Here is a 14,792-nt window from a genome sequence, read left to right as displayed (position 1 = left end):
ATACACTTACTAGGGAAAGAGTGTTTGAAGCATAATTGAAATTAGGTCACTTGAGGAAATTATAAACCAACCTCCAAGCAAGGAGAACACTGTACTATAATGACTGCAAATAGTTCAGGCAAGCTGTGGATGGCTGTTGCAATCCAAACAGTGTAGGACCTGGGATGGGAGAAAGGATGTGTAGGTGGCTTGCTCTCCTAAATTTATCTAATCATCTGGGAGAGTGATGAGTATTTTGGGTACTCGGGTGGGTAGAACCCCACACTTCTGCCCTTTTGTAGGAGGGCTCACTGAACACTTGGTGATGTTGGATATCATTAATTCTGTGTTCCACTGCATGTTCCATCTCAATGAAATTGTGTCTCTCACTGTGCTTTTTTCCTGTATAAATACAATCCTGTCAATACCAGGGCCTGTGTATTTACTGGAGTAGGAATATAAACCCAGATGTGCCTGAGCTGCACAGTCTCTATTTTCCCCACCTTGCTGGGCAGGTGGCATCAGTGTCACTGTCAAGCTCAAAAGAGGAGCAGCTCCTGTTGGTCAAATGAGGGATGTGTTTATGAGAGCTGCAAAGGTACAGATGGGTGAGGGAATCAGAGTAGGGCAGGGGGATATGAAGAAGGAGGTGGGCTCTGTAAGCATGAGCTGGCCTCAGTTTGTCTTGCCGACTCTAGCCTCTTAGCTCCCAACCAGACTATCTCCTTCCTTCTTCCCGAGCTGTCTTGAAACACCTGTAGAATACAGGTGTTTGGAGAATACAAATCAGAGGAATTCTTCCCTACTTCCTCTCCTTCACCATTAGCACCAGATGACTTTATAGTAGCACCTAATGGTTTATTTAAAAATTGTCACCTTTTAATATATTCATTTATTCATTCAACAAATTATTTTTGTGGTACCTATTATGTGCTAAGTGCTGTGTTAAACGCTAGATAAAGATGAACAAATCAGGAGTATTTCCTACTTCCACAGAGTTTACAGCCTGTAAGCTATAAGCTTATGGTCACCTGATGCTCACAGCAACTATTTTGGACATAAGAATAGTTATATCCATTTGACAGATGAGGATGCTGAGATCATTTAGTGAAAGGAAGAAGAGAGGGAATTCATGGTTACTGGTTTCTCCTATACTATGTGTTGGGCCACACTAGAAGATAGGACATGAAAACAAAACAAAACAAAACAAAACAAAAGCAAAATGGTAAGAGAGAAGATATTGAGTATAGATCCATTAGTTTTCTCTCGAAATTATTTATGAAAGTGGAATTTGTGCCCTTGACTCCAGGCATCCCCCACTCCATCCCCTTCTCTTTTAAATGCCTGGTCACTCTCTGGCCACCTTTCAAACTCTAGCGAACACTCTGGAATTCCAGGCTAGGAGGGGTTTCCTCTGTAGGTCTGGCTATTGTAACTTTACGAGAAACTGTTCAATACTTCCTTTCAGCAGTTACAAAACACAGTTTTCTGAATGAATTTCATATTAATTAAACAGTTAACCCTTCACCTTTCTGATTCACACTTTTTACATTATTACTCAGCCCTTAGAGTGAGATAAAGCCTCGGACAGCTTCTATGTACACCCCCACACATACACAGACACATATCACATATATCCGCATCCTTACAGGCAACCACTAAGAAACATGCACACACGAGCACACATACACACTACATGTACACAAAATAAAATATAGAGCTATGCACATTCCCTATACATGTAAACATCCTTACCCACTCAGGTGTGCACCCAAACACTCACACTGGCATGGTGTTTACTCTGTATTCTTCGTGGGAGGAAGGAAATAGAAAGACCCCAAGTACTCAGACTCCCAGCTAAACACATAAGAATCCTGCCAGTCCAATGTGTTTGAGGCTGTTTTCTCTTTTAAGAGAAGCAGGACATCACTGCTGCTGTTGCTTGTGGAACCCTCACTTCCCATCCCCCCCCCCATTGCTAGGGTGTGAAGATCATCCTTGTATCAAATGAATGATCGTGTTTTTATTTTTTTTTCTTTCATTTACTGGAGGTAAAATCATAGTGTTATTGAATAAAGTAGAAATGAACTCTTGAATTCCAACCCCTGATATAACATACCTGGTTTATAGCAAGTACTAAGTAATACTAGCTACATGAAAGAATGGAGAGAGACTGTTTGTATTTCATTAGAAGAAAACAAGATATCTAAGAACACTCAGTTCAGCCTCTTCATGTTTCAAGTAGGGGCTCAGAGACCCAGAGGGCTATATGGTCATCCTGGCGTCACACTGCTAACTGTGAGTGGAATGGGGCTGGGGCTATAATCTTCAGGGTCCAGTGAACTGGGTGAGTGAAAGCCACTATTATTGGGAAGCTATTCTCTTCTGCTGCATCTCCTCCTAAACGTTCATACAAGAAGTCAGTAAGGTACACGACACAAAGTCCAGTGGGATTTGGGGCAGTTATCCAGTGAGTCTTCGTTACAGCTATCCAAAGCAGGCAATTCAAGTCTCAACTTGATTTTGCTGTATTTATTTTGATGAGCTACCTGAATGCAAATTTGTCCATGTGGATTTTCTTTGCTTCTCTGAGGTTTGACTTACCTTTCAAGGAAAAAAGAGAGAGAGAGAAACAGAGAGAGACAGAGAGAGATGTGGAGGCAGAGTCTTCGGAAATGTGAACTATAATAATTTTTTTAAATATTAAAAATTTTTTTAAATTGAAGTGTAAAATACATCAGTAAGGTACATAAAGGCCTCAGATCTTGTGTCCATCTCACTACTTGCTTAGATATCTGCATACCTGTATACACCTGGGTAGCCTCTATCACCTTAAAAGCTTCCCTTGTGTCCCTTTCCACCTACAACTCCTGATATAAACATTATTACTATAGATTTGCTTTACCTATCCTTGAACTTTATATAAATCACATGGCATGCATTCTTTTGTGTCTGACTTCTTTCACTCAACATAATAGTTGTGCACTTAATCTGTGTCATTGCATATATCAGCAGTTTGATTTTATTGCTGAGTTGTGTTCCATTGTATGATTGGACCATAATTTATTTATACATTTTTATGTTTATGGATATCTGAATTTTTCCCAGTTTTTGGTTGTTATGAATCAAGCTGGTTATGAATACTTCTGTGCATGTCTTTGCATATATTTTATTTCTCTTGGGTATATATTTAGGAATAGAGTTTCTGGGTCATAGTGTAGGTAAATGTTTTACTCTAGTAGATAGTTTCAACAGTTTTTCAAAAGGGGTGCACCTATTTACACTCCAGCTAGCAATGTATTGAGTTCTAACTACTCCTCTTACTTAACAATACTTGGCATTGTTAGTCTTTTTAAAAATTTTAGCCATCCTGATGAGGATGTAGTGGTAGTGATAACTCATTGTAGTTTTAATTTGCATTTTCCTGAGTGATCTGTATGAAGTGTCTGTTGAAGGCTTGTTTTATTTTTTTTGCCATTTTAAAGTGGGTACTTATCCTTTTGCTATCAATTTGTAAGAGGTATTCTAGGTATGAGTATTCTAGTAGGGTATTCTAGGTATGAGTCTTTTGTCAGATATAAACATATATGTACAATATTATAAAAACCTTATCCCAGATTTTGGCTTGCCTTTTCACTTCCTTGTGTCCTGTTTAAGAAATATCTGCCAATCCAAAATATGAAAATACTTTCCTTTTTTTTTCTAGAAGTATATCTTCACATTTGGTGTACATTCCATCAGTAATGAATTTTGGGGTGTTGCATGACATATAGTCAAGGTTTACTTGTTTATAACCAGATATCTAATAGTTTATTTAGAACATCATCCTCTCTCTTCTGAATTGCCTTGGAACTTTTGTCATAAATCAGGTGACTGTGCATGCATGATTGTTTCTGGATTCTCTCTTCTATTGCATTAGTCTATTTGTCTATTCTTATAGCAATATATACTCTTTTAATAATTGTAGCTTTGTAGTAGGTCTCAAAATCTGACAGTTTAAGTCTTCCAATTTTGTTCTTCTGCAAAATTTCTTTGGGTTCTAGATTCTTTGCATTTCTATAAAAAAAACCCCTTCAGAATCAGCTTGTCTATTCCAACAATAACAAAGAAGAAAGTTTCAGAGACTTTAATTGTTATTGCATTTAATTGATATGTAAGTTTGGAAAGAATTTACATCTTAGAGATAATGAGCCATCCATACCATAAACATAATAAGTCTCTCCATTTATCTAAGTCTTGTTTAATTTCTCTCAGCAATATCTTCCAATTTGCTGTGTAGAGATCTTGGAAATTTTGATTAGAATTAGTCTTAATGATTTGATATTTTTTGATGCTATTGTAAATGTTACTGTTTTAAACACTGTTTCCAATTTTCAGTTGTTAGTCCACAAAAAGAAATTAACTTTTGAATATAAACTCTGTTACCAATGACCTTCCTAAATTCACTTATTAGCTCTGATAGTTTGTACACTTTTGGATTTTCTCTCTACACAATCATATCATCTCTGAATAAGACAGTCTCACTTCTTCCTTTATCTGTATGCCTTTTATTTATTTTTCTTGTCTTATTGTGCTGGCCAAGACTTATTTAATAACAACCACAAGTTGTGAGAGGGAGAGAGAAATAAGAGAGCTACAGTTGGAATGTGAAGAAAATGTAGTGTGAAATATAGAAACTGAGGGGACTAAACCCAATTTCTCTGATCCTGTAACTGGCCTAAGATGAAAGAATATTGGCTCTGGAGCAATTCTGGTGAGGTAGATCTTGTGGTTGTATTAACAAACGTCTATTATTCAGGACTGAGCTAATCATTCTGGTGGGGTTGTGTCCCATGTCCTACGTGACTCCCTGGTCCAACCTTGTGAAGGAGTGATTGACTGATGTTAGACTATCTCAAAATTGCTTTTCCTAAAACCCTCTACTGCCTATGCAATTTTCATTAATCCCATCCATCTTTTATTCACTCATCAAATAGGTGTTGATTAAGTGACTCTTACATGCTAGGCACTTTGGTAGGAAATGAGAAATCCATTTTTAACAAAATAGATATAACCCTGTCTTTATTAAGCCTACAATTGTGGCTTTTAGCTGCAAGTAATAGAAAACCTACATTCTTAGATTTAAAAAGCACCTAATTTTCTAATATGACTGGACATCTGAAGGCATTTGATTTTAGTATTAGCACAGAAAAAATGTTATGGAAGAGCAAAGGTTTTCTATTCATCTTCTCTAACACACTCACACTGTTGTTGTTTTAATCATCGTAAGACCACTGTGACTGCTGCAATTCTAAACATCATAACTTCCCAATGAAATGTTCAAAGCAGAAAAAAAAGTGGTACGGCAGTCTCTGGTATTAATCTCTTTTATTAAGATGTAAAATCTTTTCCAGAGGCTCCCCTGAAGACTTTCCTTATATATCAATGACTTTCTTTATATATCAGGTCACTTTTAGCTATAAGAGAGGCTGGAAAATGAATATCTGGAAAAGAAGTGTGGATTTACCATGGAAAATGTAGATTAGCCACAGTGATTCCACTAGAGCTGTTAATATGGTCACCCCAAACTAAGCTGGGCTCCTATTAGCAATGAAAAAAGGGAAATGGCCAATAGATGGGCAATAAGCAGTGTCTGCTACAGGCAGAGGTAATGTTTACCATATTCCATAAACAATTACTTTAGATTAGGCCATCCACTTTCATTATTCTCTCGCCTAGCACATTGTTCTTTTCTTTCCTAGTACAATACTTACCTCCATTTGAGATATGGATTTGAACATGGTCTCTCTACCCACCAGAGTATAAGCTCCATAACTGCACAAAGCATGATTGCTTTGTTTACCATTATATGCCCAGGTCCCAGCCCAATACCCAGGTCACAATAAGTGCTTAATAATCACTTGTTGAAGTAATAAATGCATTCTTTGGATACATTTATATTTAATAGGTAAATGAATGACTAATAAATGAATGTGTTAATTAAAAATTGTAACCCTTAACTACAACATTACTGCTTGATTTGTTACAATCATATCATCATCAAGTTCCTAAAAGAAACTATTGTTCATGATTCAAACATGGGGGAGATCAAAAAGTATAAAGAGCACTTTGGGATTTAAACAAGAGCTTGAGTCAACTGCTAGACAAAATTAGGTTAGAAAAACACAATTATGGGGAATTCCCTGGTGGCCCAGTGGTTAGGACTCAGCACTTTCACTGCCGAGGGCCCAGGGTTCAATCCCTGGTCAGGGGACTAAGATCCCACAAGCCACCTCACAGTGTGGCCAAAAAAGAAAAAAAGAAGGAAAAAAAACACAATTATGTCAAAACTACCTATTTGAATGTTTAAATTCGTCCCCAGCTTTCCCACAGTTCATATTGCCACTGTTATCTTCTCTAAATCTTACACAATCCATCTTGGAAGAATTAATGTTTTATGCTTCTCCAAATGTTCATTCATTCATTCATTCATACATACATTTATTCATTCATAAAACAAATATTTAACACGGCTACTCTGGGCTAGGCATTGTGCCATTTCATGACTCAGCACCTTAGGACTGTCTCTGCCTTGAACACACTTCTCTACCTACTTTATCTGATAAATTCTAACATATTTTAAGGCTCACTCAAATATCTTCACTTCACTGAAAACTTCTAGTCACCTAGAGAAAGATATTCTCTCTTTCCTCTGTGATCACAGTGCACTTTTCATATATCTCAGTAAGAATTTTTGAACTTTTTGCTAAATTCATTATTTTCATGCTTTTCTCCTTGGATATTAGCAATCAATAGATCTTGGGCTACAATTTGGATCTTCTGACTCTTACTTCGGGTACAACCCACAGAACCCAGCTACCCTTTCGGTATTCCTCTCGGCAATGTTCCATCTCTGTCACTTTTAAGAAGGGTGTGGTCCTTCTGAAATGGAATCGTACCTCATTGGTAGACCCAACTCTGCAGTGTTTGCTACCTCATCTAGATGAGCATGTGCCTGTAGCAATCTGCGGATTCATCTTTTCCATCTTCTGTGGGCGTCTGTTCACAGGCAGCACCTGAACAACAGTGGGACCAACCAAGGGAGCGGAAGAGGGCATTTGCTAGTTCTGAACATAGATAAGCATCACTAGCTTTTTACTTCTAACAGTAGTGGCCTCAAAAGTTCCAAATGAGAAGAAAAAGCCAAAGGCTCACTAAAGTGTCTGAAAAGTTAGAGCAAACCTTGCTTTTGTCAGGACACTATTTCCCTCCTCTGGAAATTCTTTTTGCATTTTGAACTTTTGAACTTTTAGGCAAATATTAAATGTGTATCATCCTGTCACATACAGTGTCTGGTACATCAAAGACACTCAGTAATCTTTAGCTTCCTCATTTCTTCCTCTAAGTTCTAAGCGACAAAAAAAAGCTCTACTTGAATATGGGATTTATTTTTTTACTAGTTTATTTCAGATTGTAATCATACAATCTAACATTGCAACAGTGTTTTGCTATTTTTGAAGCATTTCAACCTGATTTTTTTGCTTAAGAACCCTGTCCTCTTCTTTGCATGTCTCACAGGAGTGAATACAGAGACTGAGAAAGGTTAAGTGACTTTTTATTCAAAGACTATTTATTCAACATTTATTCTCAAAGTATTTATTAAGTGCCCACTACATATGGTTAAATATGATAAGATTTATCATGGGTAAAACCCATGTTCTGAACTAAACCAACATGGGAGACCCTGCAAGGCCTCTCTGTGAAAGTGCCTCTTAAACTGCTGCTTGGTTATGGCTACACGCCCAGAAAGTGGTTGAGTTGGGATATGAACTCATGCCTGCTTGACTCTAAAGACCATGCTTTTGGCTTTGTACCCCACTCTCTCTCAAGCTCTGGCTCCAAATCATAAAAGCCAACTTTTATCTCTGTCCAACTTCAATTAGCATGGTATGACAAATAGCCTGGTGGTCTCAGATGCCCAGTGGACCTGTTAGTGGAATTTTCTGGGCTAGACCTAGGCAAAATGCCAGAGCCTTATAGACCCATCATATTTGGGCTGGCAAATGTCTTCAACAAAGAGAAACAGTTGTAGCAGTTAAGAGCAACAGGTCTGGCAACAACATGAGGACAAAATTTGCTTCCCTAAAATATAATAAACCATTTACTGGCCAAGATCCTATAAAACCAATGATTGGAAGAGATAGAAGAGGCCTTAGTATTCTAGCCTTCCTTATTTATAGATGTAGATATTAAGACTCAGAGAAGTAACATGATCTGATTAGTGTCACTCAGCTAGATAACAGCAGATTCAGGATTAGAACCCAGTTCTTCTGACTCCCAATGCAGGAGGAAACATGACGTAGCATCAAGACATGGGCTGTGGACTCACATCTGATGCTGGATTCGGACTCTGTTCTTTACTAGTTGCATGACCTTAACCTTTCAGAGCATGTAAGAGTGCCCATCTCAAAGCTGGTTTTCAAGCCACCCTAGACATTTTCACCTCTTCCTCTTTGACTTGATGCCCCCTGTTCATTCAGAAATACCCCAAAGATGTTACATTGATTGATTTTACATGCAGAGTACATGTTACTTCAGGATATATTGAAACGAAAATATCATCAAGTCCCAGTCAATGTTTTATTTACACTGAGTAATATTTAATAGCTAGAAATTTAGGACAGCTCAAAGAGTTTTCCCATCCCCAAAACAAATGTAATGGGATTTGACCCTCAGAGCTAGCTCAGGGTAGTGGCAATTCAGGATACAGACAGAAGAAATAGGAAACATGAGACAATTCACAAAACTCATCGACACCAAACATCTAGCCTTTTATGTCACCAAAGTTTTGACTCAAAAGGTGGAAATGGGCAAGATAAGTGAAAAGGCAGCTTAGCTTTCACATTTCTTTTTTCTTTTTTTCAAAACATTTTTATTGGAGTATAATTGCTTTAAAATGGTGTGTTAGTTTCTGCTTTATAACAAACTGAATCAGTTATACATATACATATATACCCATATCTCCTCCCTCTTGCATCTCCCTCCCACACTCCCTATCCCACCCTTCTAGCTGGTCACAAAGCACCGAGCTGATCTCACTGTGCTATGCAACTGCTTCCCACTAGCTATCTATTTTACATTTGGTAGTGTATATATGTCTATATATACACTACCACTCTCTCACTTTGTCCCAGCTTACACTTCCCCCTTCTCGTGTCCTCAAGTCCTTTCTCTAGCAGGTCTGCGTCTTTATTGCTGTCTTGCCCCTAGGTTCTTCATGACCATTTTTTTTTCTTTAGATTCCATATATATGTGTTAGCATACGGTATTTGTTTTTCTTTTTCTGACTTACTTCACTCTGTATGACAGACTCTAGGTCCATTCACCTCACTACAAATAACTCAGTTTCGTTTCTTTTTATGGCTGAGTAATATTCCATTGTATATATTTGTCACACCTTCTTTATCCATTTATCTGTTGATGGACACTTAGGTTGCTTCCATGTCCTGGCTATTGTAAATAGAGCTGCAATGAACATTGTGGTACATGACTCTTTTTGAATTATGGTTTTCTCAGGGTATACGCCCAGTAGTGGGATTGCTGGGTCATACAGTAGTTCTATTTATAGCTTTTTAAGGAACCTCCATACTGTTCTCCATAGTGGCTGTATCAATTTACATTCCCACCCACAGTATAAGTGGGTTGTCTTTTCTCCACACCCTCTCCAGCACTTATTATTTGTAGATTTTTTTGATGATGGCCATTCTAACCGGTGTGAGATGATATCGCATTGTAGTTTTGATTTGCATTTCCCTAATTATTAAGGATGTTGAGCATTCTTTCATGTGTTTGTTGCCAATCTGTATATCTTTTTTGGAGAAGTGTCTATTTAGGTCTTCTGACTATTTTTGGATTGGGTTGTTCACATTTTGATATTGAGGTGCATGAGCTGCTTGTAAATTTTGGAGATTAATCCTCTGTCAGTTGCTTCATTTGCAAATATTTTCTCCCATTCTGAGGGTTGTCTTTTCATCTTGTTTATGGTTTCCTTTGCTGTGAAAAGCTTTTAAGTTTCATTAGGTCCCATTTGATTATTTTTGTTTTTATTTCCATTTCTCTAGGAGCTTGATCAAAAAGGATCTTACTGTGATTTATGTCATAGAGTGTTCTGCCAAAGTTTTCCTCTAAGAGTTTGATAGTGTCTGGCCTAACATTTAGGTCTTTAATCCGTTTTGAGTTTATTTTTGTATATGGTTCTAATTTCATTCTTTTACATGTAGCTGTCACATTTTCCCAGCACCCCTTATTGAAGAGGCTGTCTTTTCTCCATTGTAAGGTGACCATATGTGCATGGGTTTATCTCTGGGCTTTCCATCCTGTTCCATTGATCTATATTCGTTTTTGTGCCAGTACCATACTGTCTGGAATACTGTAGCTTTGTAGTATAGTCTGAAGTCAGGGAGCCTGATTCCTCCAGCTCCGTTTTTCTTTCTCAAGATTGCTTTGGCTATTCGTGGTCTTTTGCGTTTCCATAAAAGTTGTGAAATTTTTTGTTCTAGTTCTGTGGAAAATGCCCGTGGTAGTTTGATAGGGATTGCATTGAATCTGTAGATTGCTTTGGGTAGTATAGTCATTTTCACAATGTTGATTCTTCCAATTCAAGAACATGGCATATCTCTCCATCTGTTTGTATCATCTTTAATATCTATCATCAGTGTCTTATAATTTTCTGCATAGAGGTCTTTTGTCTCCTTAGGTAGGTGTATTCCTAGGTATTTTATTCTTTTCCTTGCAATGGTAAATGGGAGTGTTTCCTTAATTTCACTTTCAGGTTTTTCATCATTAGTGTATAGGAATGCAAGAGATTTCTGTGCATTAATTTTGTATCCTGCAACTTTACCAAATTCATTGATTAGCTCTAGTAGTTTTCTGGTCGCATCTTTAGGATTCTCTATGTATAGCATCATGTCATCTGCAAACAGTGACAGCTTTACTTCTTCTTTTCCAATTTGGATTCCTTTTATTTCTTTTTCTTCTCTGATTGCTGTGGCTAAAACTTCCAAAACTATGTTGAATAATAGTGGTGAGAGTGGGCAACCTTGTCTTGTTCCTGATCTTAGTGGAAATGGTTTCAGTTTTTCACCATTGAGGACGATGTTGGCTGTGGGTTTGTCATATATGGCCTTTATTATGTTGAGGTAAGTTCCCTCTATGCCTACTTTCCTGAGGGTTTTTATCACAAATGGGTGTTGAATTTTGTCAAAAGATTTCTCTGCATCTATTGAGATGCTCATATGGTTTTTCTCCTTCAATTTGTTAATATGGTGTATCACGTTGATTGATTTGCATATATTGAACAATCCTTGCATTCCTGGGATAAACCTCACTTGATCATGGTGTATGATCCTTTTAACGTGCTGTTGGCTTCTGTTTGGTAGTATTTTGTTGAGGATTTTTGCATCTATGTTCATCAGTGATATTGGTCTGTAATTTTCATTTTTTGTGATATCTTTGTCTGATTTTGGCATCAGGGTGATGTTGGCCTCATAGAATGAGTTTGGGAGTGTTCCTCCCTCTGCTATATTTTGGAAGAGTTTGAGAAGGATAGGTGTTAGCTCTTCTCTAAATGTTTGATAGAATTCACCTGTGAAGCCATCTGGTCCTGGGCTTTTGTTTGTTGAAAGATTTTTAATCACAGTTTCAATTTCAGTGCTTGTGATTGGTCTGTTCATATTTTCTATTTCTTCCTGGTTCAGCCTCAGAAGGTTGTGCATTTCTAAGAATTTGTCCATATCTTCCAGGCTGTCCATTTTATTGGCATATAGTTGCTTGTAGTAATCTCTCATGATCCTTTGTATTTCTATAGTGTCAGTTGTTACGTCTTCTTTTTCATTTCTAATTACTGACCTGAGTCTTCTCTGTTTTTTCCTTGATGAGTCGGGCTAATGGTTTATCAATTTTGTTTATCTTCTTAAAGAACCAGCTTTTACTTTATTGATCTTTGCTACTGTTTCCTTCATTTCTTTTTCATTTATTTCTGATCTGACCTTTATGATTTCTTTCCTTCTGCTAACATTGGGGTTTTTTTGTTCTTGTTTCTCTAACTGCTTTAGGTGTAAGGTTAGGTTGTTTATTTGAGATATTTCTTGTTTCTTAATGTAGGATTGTATTGCTATAAACTTCCCTCTTAGAACTGTTTTTGCTGCATCCCATAGGTTTTGCGTCATCGTGTTTTCACTGTCATTTATTTCTAGGTATTTTTTGATTTCCTCTTTGATTACTTCAGTGATCTCTTGGTTATTAAGTAGTGTACTGTTTAGCCTCCATGTGTTTGTATTTTTTACAGATTTCTTTCTGTAACTGATATCTAGTCTCATAGTGTTGTGATCAGAAAAGACACTTGATAAGATTTCAATTTTCTTAAATTTACCAAGGCTTGATTTGTGTCCCAAGATATGATCTACCCTGGAGAATGTTCCATGAGCACTTGAGAAGAAAGTGTACTCTGTTGGTTTTGGATGGAATGTCCTAAAAATATCAATTAAGTCCACCTTGTTTAATGTATCATTTAAAGCTTGTGTTTTCTTATTTATTTTCATTTCGGATGATCTGTCCATTGCTGAAAGTGGGGTGTTAAAGTCCCCTACTATGATTGTGTTACTGTTGATTTCCCCTTTTATGGCTGTTAGCATTTGCCTTATGTATTGAGGTGCTCCTATGTTGGGTGCATAAATATTTACAATTGTTATATCTTCTTCTTGGATTGACCCCTTGATCATTATGTAGTGTCCTTCTTTGTGTCTTACAATAGTCTTTGTTTTCAAGTCTATTTTGTCTGATATGAGAATTTTTTGATTTCCATTAGAATGGAATATTCTTTTTCATCCCCTCACTTTCAGTCTGTATGTGTCCCTAGGTCTGAAGTGGGTCTCTTGTAGACAGCATAAATACGGGTCTTGCTTTTGTATCTATTCAGCTGGTCTACGTCTTTTGGTGGGAGCATTTAATCCATTTACATTTAAGGTAATTATCGATATGTATGTTCCTATTACCATTTCTTAATTGTTTTGGGTTTGTTATTGTAGGTCTTTTCCTTCTCTTGTGTTTCCTGCTGAGAGAAGTTCCTTTAGCATTTGTTGTAAAGCTGGTTTGTTGGTGCTGAATTATCTTAGTTTTGCTTGTCTGTAAGGCTTTTAATTTCTCCATCAAATCTCAATGAGATCCTTGCTGGGTAGAGTAATCTTGGTTGCAGGCTTTCCCCTTTCATCACTTTAAATATGTCCTGCCACTCCTTTCTGGCTTGCAGAGTTTCTGCCAAAAGATCAGCTGTTAACCTTATGGGGATTCCCTTGTATGTTATTTGGTGTTTTCCCCTTGCTGCTTTTAATATTTTTTCTTTGTATTTAATTTTTGATAGTTTGATAATATGTGTCTTGGTGTGTTTCTCCTTGGATTTATCCTGTATGGGACTCTCTGTGCTTCCTGGACTTGATTAACTATTTCCTTTCCTATATTAGGAAAGTTTTCAACTATGATCTCTTCAAATATTTTCTAAGACCCTTTCTTTTCCTCCTGTTCTTCTGGGACCCCTATAATTCGAATGTTGGTGTGTTTAATATTGTCCCAGAGGTCTCTGAAACTGTCCTCAATTCTTTTTTCTTTATTCTGCTCTGAAGTAGTTATTTCCACTGTTTTACCTTCCAGGTGAGTTATCCGTTCTCCTGCCTCAGGTATTCTGCTATTGATCCCTAGTAGAGAATTTTTATTTTCATTTATTGTGTTGTTCATGATTGTTTGTTTGCTCTTTAGTTCTTCTAGGTCTTTGTTAAACGTTTCTTGTATTTTCTCCATTCTATTTCCAAGATTTTGGATCATCTTTACTATCATTATTCTGAATTCTTTTTCAGGTAGACTGCCTATTTCCTCTTCATTTGTTAGGTCTGGTGGGTTTTTACCTTGCTCCTTCATCTGTTGTGTGTTTCTTTGTCTTCTCATTTTGGTTAACTTACTGTGTTTGGGGGTCTCCTCTTCTCAGGCTGCAGATTCATAGTTCCCATTGTTTTTTGTGTCTGCCCCCAGTGGCTAAGGTTGGTTCAGTGGGCTGTGTAAGCTTCCTGGTGGAGGGGACTGGTGCCTGTGTTCTGGTGGTTGAAGCTGGATCTTGCCTTTCTGGTGGGCAGGTCCACGTCTGGTGGTGTGTTTTGGGGTGCCTGTGACCTTATTATGATTTTAGGCAGCCTCTCCACTAATGAGTGGGGTTGTCTTCCTGTCTTGCTAGTTGTTTGGCATGGGGTGTCCAGCACTGTAGCTTTTGGTCATTGAGTGGAGCTGAGTCTTGGCGTTGAGATGGAGATCTATGGGAGATTTTCGGCGTTTGATATTACGTGGAGTTGGGAGGTCTCTCTGGACCAATGTCCTGAACTTGGCTCTCCCACCTCAGAGGCAGAGCCCTAATGCCTGGCTGGAGCACCAAAAGTCTGTCATCCACATGGCTCAGAATAAAAGGGAGAAAAAAAGAAAGAAAAAGATAAAGTAAAATAAAATAAAAAAGTTATTAAAATAAAAAAGAATAATTATTTAAAAAATTGTTTTAAGTAATTTAAAAAAATGGAAGAAAGAAAGAAGGAACAACCAAACCAAAAACCAAATCCACCAATAATAACAAGGGCTGAAAACTATATATCGTTGCGCCCAAAATCCAACTCCTCAATTTGGGATGATTTGTCGTCTATTCAGGTATTCCACAGATGCAGGGTACATCAAGTTGACTGTAGAGATTTAATCCGCTGCTCCTGAGGCTGCTGGGAGAGTTTTCTCTTTCTCTTCTTTGTTTG

This window comes from Mesoplodon bidens (genome assembly GCF_964165515.1).
Source record: "Mesoplodon bidens genome assembly, chromosome: 16".
NCBI lineage: Eukaryota > Metazoa > Chordata > Mammalia > Artiodactyla > Ziphiidae > Mesoplodon > Mesoplodon bidens.
Note: the sequence above shows the minus strand (reverse complement) of the source record.